The following is an 18816-nucleotide window of genomic DNA, read 5'->3' on the forward strand; positions in this document are numbered from 1 at the left end:
TGTGCTCCCTGTGCTGGGAGCCCAGAGCTGGAGCAGCCCTGCAGGTGGGCTCTGAGCAGAGCAGAGGGGCAGAATCCCCTCCTGGCCCTGCTGCCCACCACTGGATGCAGCCCAGGGCACTTTTGGCTCTCTGGGATGTGAGAGCACACTGACAGCTCGTGTACAGCCTCTCATCCATCAGCATCACCCAATCCTTCTCAGCAGGGCTGCTCTCAGTGAGCTCTTCTTCCATGCTTGGGATCGCACCAATCCAAATGTAGCATCTTCCTCGTGGACTTGTTGGATCAAAGGTATTTTTTGCCCTCAGCTGGATGAGGTTTTGGAGAAATGCACAAGAAAGATGTACATGGACATCTCAGGACAAGGTCCTGTTTTGCCATTGATAGGGTTTCTTACTAAAAAAAAAAATTTAATTTCATAGTATTTTGCATGTTAAAGCACTTGGCAACTGTAGCTTTTTTATGTAACATGTAGAAGGAAAATAAAAGAAGTCTTGTAAGATAAAGCAAATAAATCACGCCTTATTTGCCTTTTCCTTCCACTGCCTTTTGCTAGAGGCAGAGTGTTAGTATGTTGGATCTCAGAGATCCTTAGGGAACACACATCACTGAACCAAAACTCGGGTTTTAGCGTGAATGTGTATTTCCAAACACACATACCCACGTGGGATGTACTGCTGCAAAAGTGACAGACATACTGAAGAAAAAAACAATTGTTCCTATTTTTGCCAGCACGTGCTTTCTAAGGTAACTCTAGTAATGGAGCAATTGACCATGCAAAGACTGAACAGCAGATTTGGAAACTAGTTTATCATTGTCTCTATTAAGGAGTCCTTCTAGTTTTTAAGAAACCCATATCCTAGCTCTTCTCATAGTGTAGTACAACTATTTCCTTTGTATTTTTACTAAAAAGAGCCATTGTCTTCCATCTTGAAAACAAAGACTCAGAGTGCCTTGGAAACAGAAGGACATTGGGATAGCCCTCCTGGCAAGGTCCTCTGCATGGTCAAGTGTATCTACTCCAGCCTTAGCCTGTTTGCTTAAATTCTCAGGAAGACCTCTATGGAAAAGGTTCTGCAGATTTCCTTAGTAACCTCTTCATTCTGTGTAACTGCTGGGGAGCATTCTTCATTTGCAAGGGCAGTATCAGGCATTACCTATGGTACTGTTGAATCCCCTGCTTCTGAATATTTTCAAAGGATGGACAAACAAGTGTGGCATACGCTCCATACCCACTTGATCCCTCAGTGCAAGCCATTGTGGTGTCTCCAACTACATTTCATCAGATCACAAAGTACCAAAGCATTGTTCTGTGCAGCTCCTTAATTTGGAAGATGTAGTGTGTTCATTAAACACCTGTGAAAAGCCCATGAAATGAAAATAAATGTTAGTCTGGTTTTGTTATTAGGCTACAGTGTTTGGTCTGGTATAAAATAAAATTAATTAATCAGCATAAAATCAGAATACAGTGTTACAGCAGGAAAGAAAGAGAGATCTCTTTCCTCCTAACAAAACTGACCTATGCATTCACAAATAAACCTATGGTCAGTAAGAAAAGCAGTGCAGTAGAAAAATATCTGTTCTGCTGTTTGCATTTCGAGGCACACTGTAGGAATTACAAAACCACCCAGTTAGGAACAATGATATATTATAAAGCTATTTATTAGTTCCTTGTTAATCACACTCTTCTACCTGCCAAAACATCTCCTGCCATACTTCACTGAATTGCTACATTATGCTTTACTGTGCCATCTAAGTACAGAGATTTTAGCAGAAATCAATACAAAGACATTATAAAAGTGCTTTACAATGCACAACAAACTAGAAATTAGCATGAAAAATTAAATATTAAGGTATTTTAAACAGTTACAGGTAAGCAAAATATGACATATATGTAAAAACAACATTTAATAACTGTAAGACCCTTTGTTTCCATACCTTAAAGTGTGTGACTTTGAAAGTTAATATTTAGTAATAATATAAGATCAAATGTCCTCAACTTAAACATTGTATGTAAAACTGAAAGGAAAGCTAACTCTGTTATTATCTTAAAGAATGATGGCATTAAATATTTTATGCAGAAGGATAATTCATGTTAAAGTTGATATCTATTCTCTCCTTGGTAGCAGAATCCCAATCTTTCCCAAATTCAGCTTGATAGAAATTGCCTTCTTACCAACTCTATTGCTTTCTTCATCAACACAAAACCCAATGAACACCACTGTGAGTAGTAATGAGGTTTCATTATAATAAAATCCTATAAGTCCACCAAAAGAGCAGGAAAAAAGTAAGTTATTCTAATGACAATTTTTTTAAAGACAAAATTTTCTATAGTATGATTATCCAGCATGTATAAAATATAATCTGATGCAGAATGAGTAATATAATTCCTCAAAAGAGGAAGGAAGATTTCCAGGGCTCTCCTGACTGTTTCTGTATCCTTTTCCTACATGCCCAGTAAAGTATGAAGTGTATACATCATCTTCTTTTGGCAAGGAATCTATTATATATTGGTTATAAAATCCTTTAATATAGCCATTGAATCTCCATGAGGATATTAGTCTTTGTCTGTTGAGAGGATTTATAGATAAGGTTTTTTTTAAATGCACACCTTCAATTAGATGAATCTTCCAATTTCATTGGTGTTTTGAAAACTATCCCTTTCAGTTCCTTTGTGCATCCTATGAACTGTGGCACAAGAACAGTAGCAATCAATGGCAGTAGCTTTTCTTTTCCATTTGGAACCAAGGAAGAAGAAAAGGGAAGCAACATTACTGTTTAAATTATTTCTTGACAACAATAAAGGCACTTTCTGCCAAGGCCTTTAAACAGCATTTGCCTAATGCTAGTAAATTGTTTCACGATGCAATCACTACTAGGGAGAGAATTCCAAAATATATATTTAGGGGGAAATAATAATCAGATGTGATTGTGCTTGTTATTAGGGCAAATTTACTTCAAATAGACTAAATTACAGAAAAATCTTAAAATCTGGCCTAAAGAAAAAAAAAAAGTTGTGTGTTAAGAGTTCTGCAATGATAAGCATTCCATACAAAAAGCATTCTTTAGAATATAACCAAAGTGATTTACTTACTGCAGTAAACATCTTCAGTAGTGCCAAATCATGTATGATGTTCACTGAAAATGAAGAAAATTCTGTGAAATCTGTGAGTAAAGACTGATTTTAAGACCATTAAAATATTAGGCATGGAGCAACAATATGGAAACACAAGCTTAAGATTTGTGACTGGAATATCAGAATAGAAGTATTACAAACTGCCACACATTCCTGGTCATGGTTCAGTGTGTTTTGCTGTTTTGATAATGACAATGTGCATAAGATTAAGCCATGACAAGAAAGTAACAGCTGGCTCTTGGGTAAAAAGGAAATAAAGGAGCTTTGTTTCAAGAGGAACTTCTATATCAATCCAAATTTGACTGTATTCATTCTTTCTCTGGAAAAAAAAAGATTCCAAAACATGTAAAGCAATTGGCTTTGCTTGGTGTAGAGCTGAACCTTCCATAGCATTTGAGCAATATATTAAAATAAGAATTTAATTGGACAGCTTTTCAAATGCTGTTTTGAACTCTGGTTGAAACAGAAGCATGCAAGCTTGCAGAAGGAGAAGCAAAATCATCAGGGCAGTGAACAAATATTATTTCATTACAAGTGTACCAAAACATCTTCATTATTATTTTGGAATAAGAGCAGAATACAGCTATATTTTAGAGTTTTAACAAATATATGTATAATTTACTTCTAATGCCTGAAAAGTGAAAATTCCCTGTCCTTTACCTATATGTCAGGTATCACATGAAAAACTGAAAAAGGGATTCTGTGGTTTCATGCTCTTATCCAATTTACTCTTCTGCAAACAGCACTGATTCTAAATCTTAAAAAAATCACAGATATAATCTTTTAGTCATCACTGCCACCATCAGTTTTTGAGAAGTACTAGAATTAAAAACAATGTGTAAACCAGAAGTGCATACTGTTCTTGCTAAGAACAGAGATGCTATAAAAACCAAAGGTTTTCAAAAATGGAACAATGAAATACCTGAAGAATGAAAGAGTTTCCACTAGGTAAGGAAAGGTTTGCATAAATAGGAATCACTTTCTTTCTCCTTTCCTTGAGGAAATTGCTGTATTATTGCAGCCATCACAAAGAAATCCCAAAACTAATATGTTTAAACTAAGCAACACTGATGAAAAGAAAGAATAAGAAAAGACATCATGGTTGGAAAGAAAATATTATCTGTCATCTTACTTATTTTAATCAATTTCAACACTGGATGGATAGATTGGTCATGTGAAGACTTTGCCTTTTACCTCTGCAGCATTTTATCTTAAGGCAAAAAATATATAAAAAGGAGCTGAAAATAACTAAAAGTGTCAGGGACTTTATAAATGTGTGGGACAATAATAACCTGGAATCACATATTTTAAGATATTCTCTTGAGTTTTAAGTGTATTTCTCAGGCAAGGAATTTTTGTGAGTGAAAGTAAGAGGGGTTGAATTGATTTCTCCTTTCCTACCTAACCTTTTATTAATGCTTTCCAGTGGTGATAATGAGCTTTTCTGTGACACAGCCATACCTGGATTCTGTTTGTGGGTGCTTCAGAGTGCTAGAAGTGCCACCTATGTCCTTTTCACTTTTTAGTGAAAAAAATTCAAATACCTTTGAGAAAAATCACTGTAGCAGCAAAAACTGCAGTAGAATGCAAAATCTAGGAAGGCCACATGCCCTAGAAAAAAATACTGACAGATTCTATAAATATTTGTGTGTAAATTGTAAATACAGTCCTAAAAATGTAATGGCTTAATAATTTGTTTATATTTAATTAGTATAGCAATTACATGACTCATAGATGCCACTTAGTTCCAGCCTCAGCTGTGACTTGTTTGTTCACATCCACCAACATCTGTATCAAACACTGTAGTCACATTTCTAGGAAATACAAACAGCAGCACAACAGTTGGAAAAAGACTGTGATTTAACAGAAATGATTAAACACTGTGTTGAAACATTTTACTTGTATGAGGCAAAAGATAAAACAATTCCAAAAGATTCTGAGACTGAAAAGAAAATTAATTTCTGGAGAATGCTCAGCTTATGAAAATGAATCAAAATGCATTCCCTTCCATGATGTGAAATACTCATCAAAACAAAGATGTTTGTGTTTATGATGTTTTGGCATATTCATTATTACATCATGAACAGTACAAGTCATGCATTATATCTCATTTGTTGGGATGCTTCTCTACCCACTTTTGAGGCAGGTACACCTGAGAAATCTATATGTTTAGAACAAAGCCTCATTAACAAATTTAATAACTCCAAAAGATTCTGTGAGACTGAAAAGAAAATTAATTTCTGGGGAATGCTCAGCTTACGAAAATGAATCAAAATGCATTCCCTTCTATGATGTGAAATACTCATCAAAACAAAGCTGTTTGTGTTTATGATGTTTTGGCATATTTATTATTACATCATGAACAGTACAAGTCATGCATTATATCTCATTTGTTGGGATGCTTCTCTACCCACTTTTGAGGCAGGTACACCTGAGAAATCTATATGTTTAGAACAAAGCCTCATTAACAAATTTAATTACAGCCTGGCAGTTTGTCTTCTAGAAGAGGAAAAAAACCCCACTTAAAATTTTATTTAACAACAAGACAGTGAATATTAATTATTTTGTCAGGACAGAGAATGACAACAGTAGATTTAATAGAGGTAGTTCCCAATGCCTGTTCCCAAAGAGGTTATAGAAAGTCTACAAGGTACAGTTTCCATTTCCATTTTATTTTCTTTAAAATATCATTCACTTTCCCTAATGTGTTTTTAGATAAGAAGATAAACCAGAAAGGCTTCAAGCACAACAGAAATTTTCAGCTGAGAAGAACAGAGAACCAAGCTGCTTGCAGAATGAACAGTAAATCCAAAGATATGAGACACAAGTGTTTCCTAGGATAAAACTTCCATTTTAAATACACAACAGAACTTCCAAGGCAGAAGCATGGCTACAGTGAAATTAATTTACCTTTATCTGTACAGCTATGTATGTGGAGAATACCAAACTTGCTAGACAAATTTTTGTTCCTAGGCTACCCAAAGAATAACCACATCGATTCATTATGGGTATTCATAGCTTAAAAGGCTAGAAAGGATCAAGAGGTCATTTGATCTCCTCTATAACACATCATATTTATTTTCTAAAGCAAAGCAAGCTTTAGAACAGCCAGCCAGAGTGGGTTTCGGAGAAGGCAAGTTCATAATTTTCCCTGGCCAACTGTTCCAAACCTCACTGGTAAAACTGCATGTCTTTTTTTTCTTTTTTAGCTTTAATTTGCAGATCTTGCTTCTTAGTTTATTCTGCAATAGCATTAAAAGAGCAATTTGCTGGTTCAATAATACAACCAAGATAAAAAAAGACCCAAGACACCACATGATGTTGTAGAATCACCTCCCATTTTGCAGACAGAGGGCAATATGTGCAGGCCAAAGGAGAAACGGCAGCACAGACACAGCAGATATCTCAAAAAGGAGATGTGCCAACAGAAGTCAACTTTCCAAGTCCTGCAGGAGCAAATACATCCTCAGAGATAGCTACAAGGCCTTCTACCAATCACAGCAAGCCTAAGTTTATGGTTTAGTTGCTTTATGACAAGAATGATTCCAAACAATTATCCTGTAACAAAAGAGGAGGAATTGAAAGGAAAACGATCATAAGCTTATTTAAGTCTCTTGTGTAACTACATCCCTCCAGGCATGGAACTTTTGCTTCTTAACAAGAGGTTATTTTAAGACTGTGTTTTAATAAACCTGTGTGCTTTCTTTCAATGCTTTGTCCTGTTGCCATAGTGACACAGAAGCTGGCACATGGAAGGAGCTACAGCCATTCTGAAAACTCAGTGCAGTGACTTAGGTGATTAGATCACAACTGTAGAAAATGAAGATTAATTTCCAACACTTATTACAAAAATATCCTAAGAAAGCCCCAAAACAAAAACCAGAAACAAGATTTAATGATCTCATTAAAGCTCATGTTTTCCAAAACAATAACCTAATTAGTGTTTAGAGGCACTGAAACTAAAAGCTAAACCAGAAATTACTATTTGCTTTTGATGAAGTATTGAATTGATAATGAATTGATAATAATACTATGAAATGTCAAACTTTTAATAATTCCTTCATTTCTGGCAAAACCCGATGAATGGTATCAAATGTGTGGCCTAAATAAGTCCTCTTCCCATGAAGACATGACTCAGCAAGGAATCTCTAACTGGATAATTGCAAATTTTTTGGTAGGCACTAAGTCAGAATATTGAAAATACTGGTGCATCTTGGTCCATTTGCTAAGTTCCACCACCCTGGCTAATAGCTTTTTGATATTACCTATTCTTTTGATTCACCCCTCTTTTCTTTAACCTATGAAAGAATTTTCCAAAATAAATAATTTAATCTCTATAGACAGAAAACTTAGCCAATATTCTCTTAAATGACATGACTACATTGAAATACTGCTAAGTGGCGACGGCAAAAGACGTGAGAGAAACTAAGATTAGCATTGTACATCTTCATTACTAATTAAGTGGTTTCAGATCTTGAGATTGAAGGAACTACATCAAAGGCAAAGTACAATAATATTTTATCTCTCCAGCTATAAGTTTTCCATTGATAAAAGCTTCAAATCCATAAACAGCAGGCTTATCATCCAAAGGAAAGATATATTTATCTTCAATTGATTTATGGTTTTAAGTGGTGTGAGGCTGTAACATCACTCACTACCCGAAATGAATATTTTTTGTGCAATATTTGAATTGTGATTAAAACATCAACACTTTCAGTGTAATGCTGCTTTTCACTACAAAATGTCAATCAGCATGCCACAATTAGAACTTTTATTTATACTTTAGTAATGAAGATATAATATTCATCAGTGCTTGAAAAATAGACATCTCCAGAAATACATAAGGAGCTGTAGAATTTGAATCTCTAAATCATTAATCAAATCTCTTCCAGAAGAAGAGGAAAACATGGCCTTCCAAAGGTTATTTGGTACGCTGACAGAGCTGAAGGTGTCAAGCTATTGCCTGCAAAAGAAGTCACCACTGCAGTATGTCTGCAATAGTACAAAAACCATTATGTGCTTTTATGAGGCTGCTTTGGCACTGAAACCCCTTGAGCAGAGATCCTTGTGCAGGGACACGTGACAGATTTGGTGAAGCCACAGCTCCAGCATGATGAGACTGCTTGGGGCAGGATGTAGTTGAAAGAGGAGGAGATTGTGGAATTATGTCACAGGACTGGAAAAGACTTGTGACTTGACAGAATGTGTTCTTAGGGAATATGTACTAAAAACCAAGTTAGCCTGCTTGGCTAACTTTTATTCACTTATTTTCAGGTTAGAATAGTAACTTCTTCTGGAGTGATTGATATTTTACTTGTAACAGCTAACTTAGGTTGTCTAACCAAGGCCAAAACCAAGACATGAATACATTTCCAGAAACCTTTTATCATCCTAGGTATTCCTCATGGTTTACAGTTCAGCCAAGGAGGTTTTTTAAAGAGGACAGAATGTGTATGCTACTGCAGAAAACTTCTCAACAACAGTCACTTGATTACACACAGGCAGAAGACAGACATAAAAATAGAGCCAAGCCTTTCACTGACCAAAGAGTTTTATGTATTTGTTTGACTATACATCTCTAAAAATAAAAACTAGTTCTACTCAGATTCAGGACTTGTCTTCATTTAGAGATTGAATTGCATCCCCCCCTTTTTTTTTAAATTTTTATTTAACTGAATACTAAATAGCATTTTTACTAAAAAATAGCTTAATAAATAGATTATTTTTTCAGGGATGAGTTATGGAAAAGGACAAGAAATAGCATACTCTACCTGGGCTACAAAGCCTATTATCCTTGCTATAAAATAAACACTTTCCAGAGAGAATGCATTTCCCAATCCATCCTGAAGACCAGTTTTTACAGGATTCGAAAGATTTGCATTTGGTAATGCATAGCCTAAATAAAGAGTTTATGAAAGATTAAAAAGCTATTTTTTGAAATATACACTTGGGAAGAATGATTGAAATTAATCCTTTATCAATGGCCCACATTCATTTATGAGGTTCAGAACACAAAGAACACTCCATTTCTATAATGAAAACCTGTGTTGTGCACTGCTGAGCTGTAGGCTATCTGTGGGATCATGAGCTCAGGATAGCTCTTTAAGCTTTACAAGGTCTTTGTTTAGAGCCTTATAGTTGAATTATTTAAAGACCATTTGATGATTTATGTGGAAGTACTTCCTTTGCTTCTCTTGAAACGTACTGTGGCAGGATTGCAAGTGCTGTTGGTAATTGTGCCTGTAGGAAATCTGTTAATCAGATGCTACACATATGTCACATGGTAACCACTAATTTGGTAATATCTGCAGACAAATGACAAATTACTTTTTATTATGTCAGCTTCAAACAAATACTCAAAAAAGGGTTCTGATAAGCATTTATGAAACTCAAGTTGCAAGTTAATATATAAACAGGAAAAAAAATTCTTACTTGCATACTGTAAATGACATAGTAAATGTAAAATGACAATGACTCTGTCATTGCTCTCTTGCACCAGTTTCATTCCAATTGTAGGCTGAAATGGTTTTATTTGATTGTCAGCAAGGCAAGACTTCTGGATATCCTTTGCCAAAAATAAATCCTCTGGCAGGATCTATGGAATTTATATTATAATTGCATTAAAAGAGGGAAACTTCTGTTTGCTCTGTACTTACAAGAACGATGTAGCTGTTAGAGTTCTGTCTGTCACCTCTCCAGAGGGCCTGGTGGCTTGGGTCAGTGCCAGCCTTGCAGCACAGCTGTGGAGCCTTGAAAGATTGCTGTGAGAAGACTGAAAATCCCTGCCTCTCCTTTGCTCACGTGCCTTTGAGCTTAGGCTCTTAGCCATGTTCTCTCAGCTGAACTATCCTGCCAGTATGTCAGCATCCAGCCTTGTACCTCTCTGGTTCCATCCCGTATCCTCATGGACTCAAGTTCCTGGCTTGATCTGGACCTGCAGACGAGCCACCATGAGGAGGCCAAAGCGACTGACCATGGCTACCGTGAGCAGCAGTGACAGCCTCCTGCTCTGACCCTCCTGTCGGGGTCCTGCCCGACCAGAGCCGCTGCCAGGCCCCTCAGGCTGAGCACTTCCCCGCTGCTTTCTGCAAAGAGGAGGCAATGACTGACTTGCAGCACTGCAACTGATCTGACTGACTGAACTCCTTCACAGCTTAAAAATGAAGGAACTGACACAGGAGCTTAGGGGGAGTTCCTTGGAGACTGCCCTAGGCAGACCAGCTGGGCTTCAGCTAGGCGTCACCTATCTAGTTGTGCTAGCTGACTTCTTGCTCTGACAATCCAGGCAGTCCAAGGAACTCCCCTGAGCAGTTTATGCTGTAGGTGAAGGAGGAGACCAAGCTGTCCATGGATTGGTCATTTTAAATAATCTCTGGAAACTGTTCTGGCATATGCAGGAAAGGAAAAGGTACACAGAACAGTCTATGCATGTAGTTACAACAGCTCAGATATATTTTTGCATATGGGTGAAGATAATAAAGAGAAATTTATAATGTATATGCTGGGGTATTTGTTAGGGTCGGCTGGAGGATGATTACAACTGTTCCCTGATTCTCCTTTGATCCAGCTGAAGATGCCCTCAGTGGTTACAATGTCACCATTTAGAGAGCAACTGGTCCTTCCTGATGAAAGCACTGAATTCCCCCCATGAGTGTTACTTGAATAATAAGATTCCAAGAAATTAATTTGTTTTAAACTTACAGCCTGTGACTTTGCCAGTTACAGAAAGCATCCTATCAATTTATCTGGTAAGTATGTTCAGAACTGGTGTGTAGCTCAGCATTTACAAGCAATGTGGAGAAGTTATCTGCCACAGGTCCTATTTTCTAGATAACAACTTTTTGGAAACTATGTACTCTATTTCAGTTTGGTGATGTCTAACTTGATGGGACTCCATCAGCATCTTTTATAGTGCCTCACCACCAGTTCATTCATCCAGGTGCATTTTTAACTTGGACCAAAATACCTTCTGCTTTTCTCACCTTTAAATGAAGACACTGTTAAACTGAAAGCTATTGCAAAACTGCAGAAAGAGCAACCAATATGAAAAAGGGATCATTTAATTCCACACTGAAATAAAACTCTAAGTCTTGTTAGTGCAATATCCGTGAAATGTATTATTGCAGCTAGAATAGGAAAACAGTATTTAAGAGTTGGATATTATTCTGCCCTCATCCTGGGCTGCTTGCGAAGTACCTCAAGAGACAGTCAAATAACCTCCCTGAATAAAATGGAATATAAATCAGATTGAAAGAGAACAACATTGTGTTGATTCACATTGCCAGCTTTAATATATTGATGAAATAACATAAAGAAGATAATAAATTTCTTACTAAATGTTTAAGTGTACCACATTGTCCTAAAGCACACAGTAGAAATCATATAAAGTGCATCCTACAGATGAAATTATAGTAATGGATGTTCTAATATTTTGTCCTCTCAAGGCAAGAGGAAAAAGGCAAAATGCTCTTTAATTTACATGAACTACAGGCAACAGCTAGTAAAATGTTGACATAAGAGGCTGCATAGTCTCTATCTCTCAAATGCCTTTGGGACAAAATGAAAGGTTAATCTAACTGATCAGCATCCCAAATTCTTCTTAATTATTGTGTGAATTTTTTTACTGAGATTTTTTTTTCCTTCAATACAAATGCTATGTCTCTTGTAAATTAATCATAAGTGGGAGGAGTTAATGAAAACTGTTTTAATGTATTCTTACAGATAGATGCATTGAGATTCAGAATCTGTTATGTCTCTGTGGTTCAGTTCCTATAAAAGCTACCAATGATTGAACATTATTTACCAAATACTTATCAAATTTCACCACCTGAAATATGTCAGGAATCTTAATATCCAAACAATTGCATGTCATAAAAAGCATTTACCACAAATAGCATTTCCTCGTGTCTTTGCTGATTTACACAACGTAGTCATTATGGTTTCTTAGTACATTTATACAATATTGCTAATGTACTCCTTACTCACTAGAACCCATATAAATATGCATTATTTCTACATCTAAAAGTGAAAAGAATACTCTTCTGCCATATAGAAATTGAGGAAGAGCATCAAAAGTGAGTTTCATGTAATAAGATTTAAGCAAAGTCATTCCAGAATTGGAGAACATTCTACTGGCCAAGCTCTTAAAATTTAACATAATTTTGCCTTCAGTTATAACAGAGATTAACAAAATTCTTGCCTTAAACAGTGATTTCTTTCTTGTTCTTAAGTCATAGTTGTTTGCTAGGTCATAGGAACTCAAATTACATGAATGAAGATTATCCTCTTCAACATTTAGCAAAGTAAAAGAATTGAGGTATGTGGGAAAGTGAGATTAAATGAGCCATAGGCTTAACAAAAGGGTGGATAGGCACTTACTCTTAATAAGAGCTGTAATATCCAAAGGCCTTCAGCAGTAGCTGTGCATTAATTACATGTCACCTGATAATGCGACAAGGACTATAATTACATCTATTTTTCCATTACAAGAGAATGGCTGACTGAAGGATGGTTGAAACTTGCTGCATGCACTGCCTTCTGTGACTATCTTCTTACATGACTTGATTTAGCTCACAAAATGGATCCTAAGAATTGTGTAAATTGCTATAAAATAGAAAAGTCATCTGTCCTAGGGAAGTACATCATGGTTTTAGTGTTCTGACTCTAAAGCAGAATTTGTGATAAAAGTCTCTGAAGCAAGGACTGGAACAGACTGCATGGGAATTGGTTGAGTCACCATCCCTGGAAGTATTTAGATATGCAGATTTGACACTTAGGGACATGGTTTAGTGGAAGACTTGGCAGAATTAGGATGGTTGGACTTGACAAACTCAAAGGTTTTCTCCAACCTAAACAATTCTATGAATCCATGGATTTGCTGAAGTACAGAAGTATCGAAAGTGTAATTACCAATCCCAATCTGAAACACAAGATACATATTTGCTGGGAAAAAACTACTTCTAACAGCCTTTACATATTGATCCTCACAGAGGAGCAAGAATTAACTTACATAATTTAGGCTTATGTTGTTTACTGATTCAATTAGTAAACCAGCCAGGCCTTTCATAGAATTATCAGCTACATGGACATAACAGTCTGCAGACCCCAAATTGTTACATTAACAATAACATAACTAAAACCCAATTCAGTGATGTGTTTTTTATTCAGAGTTTCCCCTCTCCAACAATGAGAGAAGAACAACGGCATGGCAATTTTAGCCAGGGGAAAAAACCCTCCCTGGTTCTTTTGTGGAGAAAGAATATTGCTCGTCATTTCTTTATATAACATTTCGCTACTACAGCGTCACATGCACTAAAAATGTAAATGTAATATTTTAATTTAAATATTGAATCAAGATACAATCTTACAGTTCTTGTTTCTCTACATGAAAGCAAAACTCTACAACACTTGCACCACTTGGTATTTTCTATCTGAAATCTCAGAAATAAGTGTGGCACTTGTTATTCAGCACAAAATTAACTATTCTACTGTTTTCCTTTATGGATGCTTTCACCTTGCTCTTCTCCTGAATAGGCAAGAATTTCAGTTTAATAAAGAACATGCAGTTTGCAATGATTTGCATTGCTGTTCTGTTACAAGAGAAAATATTTTTTTTTGGCTGAGAAAACTTCTGTTCCCAATATCCATCTAAGTAATCTCTCATATTCTTGCAATTCCAGGGAGTTCCAAATCAAATCCCATTTTATCAGCATGCTGTTCAAAGCTACTTGGAACATATCTTAATCAGTTTTATTCATTTTGTTTAATTATGTGGAAAATTTAGTGTGACCTACATTTGTAAAAGCAAGGCTTTAACTAAGTGCAAACTCTTTTCCTAATCTCTTGCTGCTAATACATGCTATTAGTAATGTGGAATTACCTTAATTTGGACTGGAACAACCTCGCCTTCAGTTCTCCTTTCACATAGAACCATTATAAAATAACTTTTTTTCAAGAATGCAAATTGCATTTCATGTTTCTACTCACTGATTTATAATCTGAAAATATTTTAAAAAACCCCAAAACAAAAACTCCACTGCATAAGATCTAAAAAAAACAAAAAAAAAAAAACAAAAAAAAAAAACTTTGGAAAACTAATCCAGACTAAACCCAATGCAGAAAACACACAACACACAATTTAACTACAACAAAACCCCCAGACCCACGAGGACCGTATTACTCCACATATTTTTCTGATAGAATTCACCTCTGGCAGTGGAAGTGAGGCTGAGGCAGAGGAGAGATGGAAGTAGGAGTTTAGACTCTTTTTAGCAGTCTCAATCTAAATCATCTGTAAAACAACTTGAGTGAAAATCAGCTGCATGTAATTTATGACAAACTATGCTAAGATATGAGAGACTGGGAAAATTTCATTTAAACAGGAGTAGAGTTTATGACAACAAAATGTTAGTATTTGGCTTAAGTGATTAAAATATATCATCAATGTCTATTTGTTTTCCTGGACACCTATGAGTGTGAAGTTATTTTAAAACCCGATTTTAAAAGAATGATAAACGCTGTGTAAATGAGCACACTGCACAGAGCACTGACCTCTTTATATAGCATATGAGCTCCTCAGCATGTCATGGGGCTTTCTAGGGTTTCAGAGCCCCTCAGTGGTAAATAAGTCTTAAGTGCAAGCTAGCTGGTCTCATGACTGGGTGGGTTCAGACAGAACAAAGCCAAAAACAATGCCCCCATTAAGCTTGTTTGAAGTACAGGGCAGAGTTTAATTTTCTCTGAAAGGCATTCAGAGGGTATGCTTCAAAACCCCTCTGAGAACTTAATCAACCTTAGGCAGCTCTTGATTTGGCTGAAAACTGCATTAGTGCTCCAAGCCAAGCTAAGGCAGACACCCTGCTAATGCTACAGTGTGAAGAGAACACATGCTTGTAAAACAAAACATTCAAGTCATAAAGTTTTTCACCAAGGAATGTTTGGATCCCAGTGCACCGTGTCCATACCTCATCCAGAGGGTTTGTATCAGTGTCACTGGGAAAGACTTTTACTCTATTTATATTTCTGAAAAGGCTACTTGATGATGCAAATTTTCCACAGTGACCTAAGGCCAAGTAATTTTATTTGTGAGATAATTGGACAGAGCTGACACTCTAGAATACTTGGCCCCTCCAAATTCATCCTACACCTGCAGGACGAGGCAGAAGAAATCAGAAACTTCGTGTTCAAAGGTGAAGTGAAAGGAATGCAGTTCTTGTGCTTTGCAAAAACATCTGATGTTAAACTTCCCTCTCTCTTGGCGAGGCCCTTGAGAACAAAAATGCCTTTTCTCTATCTTAAATGAGAGCTCCACATAGACTGCAAATTCTGATTAAGCTTCTATCCTTCTATAAATAAACCTACGCTAAGGACTGAAAAAAAAAAGCAGCTGCTGCTTGAAGTACTTGTGTTCATTTCTTAATTCACATTTTTCTGTCCTATGTATGTACAAATGGGGAAACATTGATTAGAAAATTTTCTTTAGACTATACCCAAATAACTTAATTACCCAGTAAGTCCTTCTGGCTTTAAAATTAGTGGTCAAATTGTGCCAAAGCCTTTACAAGGTCAATAAAACCTTTGCACCATCCCTGCAGAAAGATTCTGCTTTAGTGCAGAGAAAGAATAAATCAAGAGACAGTGACAATGCAGAGGAAATGTTTAAATGGCACTGACATCAGCACTTGACAATCTGATATAAAACTATGGTTTGATTAATTTATCAAGGGCCAAGTTGAGAGGAGATGATTAGGATAAGGTTTCAGATAAAAAAAACTCCAACAAAACACATTGCCCTGAGATAATTTTAGGCTGAGACTGACAGCATGTTACCTACACCACATTTAAGGAATACATTTATTTTCTTACTCTCTGACCTACTTGATTTGCAATGTATGCATTGTTTCTGCAGCACAGCAAAAAGAAAATCAGATGATCAGTTACTGTGGAATAATATAAATTATTAGCTAAAAAATAAGTAGTTAGTCAAGGAGAGAGAGCATGATAATCCATTTGAATTTGTTTTTTTTTTTTAAAAACCAACACTATGAGATGCAATTTTACCCATGTCTGTATACACTATACAGCTGATGGAACTGGCTACTCTATAATGGTAGTGGGTGCATTTAGGCCAGGTAGATAACAGATCAAAGGGCACATGAGGCCCTTTGATATATATATACCTATATATTATAGGTATATATATACCTATATATTATGGTTCTTGTTTTTGGTTTGTTGTTTTTGCATTAGCAGTGGTTTTGGCATAAAAGTACTCTCTGCTCACACACACACACCCCCCCACAAAATGGGACAATGCAGTCATCAATCACAGCCAGCTCAGGCACATGAGGAAAAAGTCCTGCTTGGCAAATTTAATTTCTTTTTTATGACAAGATAACCCACCTAGCTGATCAAGGGAAGCCAGCTGATGTAATTTTTTTGAATTTCAGTAAAGCTTTCAAAACTGTCTCTGACAGTGTTCTCTGGCTGAGGAGGAGATGGTGCTGCTCTGCTTTGAGCTGGTGTGGCCTCACCTTGAGTCCCATGTGCGTTCCTGGGTGCCACCATACAAGAAAGACAATAAATGATTAGAGAGCATCCAAGGAGGGCCACAGGGATGGGGAAGGGTCCTGAGGGGAAGCCTGATGAGGAGCAGCAGAGGTCACTTGATGTGGTCAGCCTGGAGAGGAGGAGACTGAGGGGAGACCCCATTGCAGTCTGCAGCTGCCTTGTGAGGGGAAGAGGAGGGGCAGGCACTGATCTGTTCTCTGTGGTGAGCAGTGACAGACCCGAGGGAATGGCCTGAAGCTGTGTCAGAGGAGGTTCAGGTTGGACATTAGTAAATGGTTCTTCACCCCGAGGGTGGCTGGGCACTGGCACAGGCTCCCCAGGGAAGTGATGACAGCACCAGCCTGACAGAGCTCAAGGAGCATTTGGAGAATGCTCTCAGGCACAAGGTGTGACTCTTGGTCCTGTTGAAACACAGGCCTCAATTGACACAAGTGACATAAGCACTTTAGCACAGGCATGAATTAGCAAAAGATTTAATTGTAGCTGCTGTGTCTGTAACCACTTTTGCAAGCAGAGGCCTAGCCCTAGCAGGCTAAGGTGGTAAGAAAGGAGAGGCATGCTGGCTGTCACAAAGGCCTGGAAAAATGCAAAGTCATAGGAGTTGTTTTCACAGACAGAAGAATGTAACCAATAAAGCACAGTTATAGAAAAGCATAACAGCAGTAAGGTGAATGTGATGAGTATGTTAGATAGGAACTATGTACTGTGTTTGTAGCCCTAGGATGAAGAAACCACATGTTATGTGAGACCCCAACCCTTAAAACTGCGGCTTTTAGATAAACAAACAAACAAGGGTAGGTGCCAGAAGTGTGAAGTATAAAAGCCTGTGCAAAATGAATCCCAGTCAGACGTGCACATGGAGTGCTAACCCCTGCATGATCTCTTGGCTTCAATAATGGTATGCTTTACTTTGCAGTACCTGCTGTGGAGTAGATTCCTTTGAATGACTGTGCAGGGCCAGGAGCTGGACCTGATGGTCCTTGTAGGACCCTTCCAACTCAGGATATTCAGGACTCAGGAGTCTATGAACTTTGGAATACCTGACAGAGATCAAAAATTTGAGTTAAAACCTGTTCAAAGCATGTACTCAGCCTCTTTTCTCTCCCTTGAGTGAGGGATATTCTCCCTGATCTCTCTCATTATAATGCTATCACTGGATTGTTGGCCCTTTTCTCCTATTCCCTAGAGAATGAAACTTCTTAAAAACTTTAGCAGTGTTTGGCTGAACTAGTTTTGAATGGCAAAATTTTCAAAATTCAAAACCAGAATTTGTATTTGTATTTACTGTATTGCATTTAATCTGTGTGTTCAGGATTGATTAGCTGGTAATGAAAACTTTTATAATTGGAATACTGTGTTGTTGCAGAATCTAATAAAGAAGTTATGCAAAGTCTAACTGCCGACAATTTTCCCTGTTTTAATTTTTACAGTTTTATATTGGTGAAAATCCTTAAGGTCCTAACAGCCTCGAAAGGATTTCACACAAGCACTCAAGCTTGTAGTTCATGATCAAACCACAAACTCAACACCGCCGTCAGTAATGGATTGTATTTTTAGCACATGGAAGGAGCCAAAATTAAATTTCCATCATCCAGCAACAGACCATCATTAATCTGTAGCCTTTAAGGCCACAAGCGTGCAGGTCCTGCTGCCGGCCGTGCCCGCAGCAGCCGCAGCCCCGGGACACGGCCGGGGCTCCCCGGGCTGGGCCGTGCCGCTCCGCCGCCTTCTGCCGTTCAGAGGAAAAGGCGAATTTCGCTCATAAGACAGAGCACGCCTAAAGCAGAAATGGCAGAAAGTCTGGCCGTGCTTTTCGCCCATTTATCTTCGCGTTCCTCGCCTCCCGCTGCTGTTTAAAGTTTAAAAGGCTGTGAGTAGCCGCAGCTAAAGCACACCGAAGCCCGGAGCCTCGCCCCAGCAGCAGAGCTACGCTGCCCCAAGAGGCCTCCGCAACGGGAGCACCCGGGAGTCACCCGAGCTGCGGAGCGCCCTCGGGAGCCGGGACAGCCCCGGCTCCGAGCGGCTCCCGCCGCCGCTTCCCGCCCGGACAGCCCCGGCACGAACCGGGGCACGGCCGCCTCTGTGGACGCCCATTAACCGCCTTCCCGCCAC

At 37.8% G+C, this 18816-nt stretch overlaps 1 long non-coding RNA gene across 1 annotated transcript; it reads right to left on the reverse strand.

Annotated features, from left to right (window-relative positions):
• Positions 1 to 1255: 1255 nt before the first annotated feature.
• On the reverse strand, positions 1256 to 17747 carry LOC120506748. The gene is made up of 3 exons (XR_005628588.1): positions 17624 to 17747; positions 3094 to 3137; positions 1256 to 1355 (listed from the first exon to the last, which is right to left on the reverse strand). It is a non-coding gene; the product is annotated as an uncharacterized LOC120506748 (long non-coding RNA).
• Between the last annotated feature and the right edge of the window lie 1069 nt (positions 17748 to 18816).

Source organism: Passer montanus, unplaced genomic scaffold, assembly GCF_014805655.1.
Source record: "Passer montanus isolate IOZ18808 unplaced genomic scaffold, ASM1480565v1 scaffold4, whole genome shotgun sequence".
Taxonomy (NCBI): domain Eukaryota; kingdom Metazoa; phylum Chordata; class Aves; order Passeriformes; family Passeridae; genus Passer; species Passer montanus.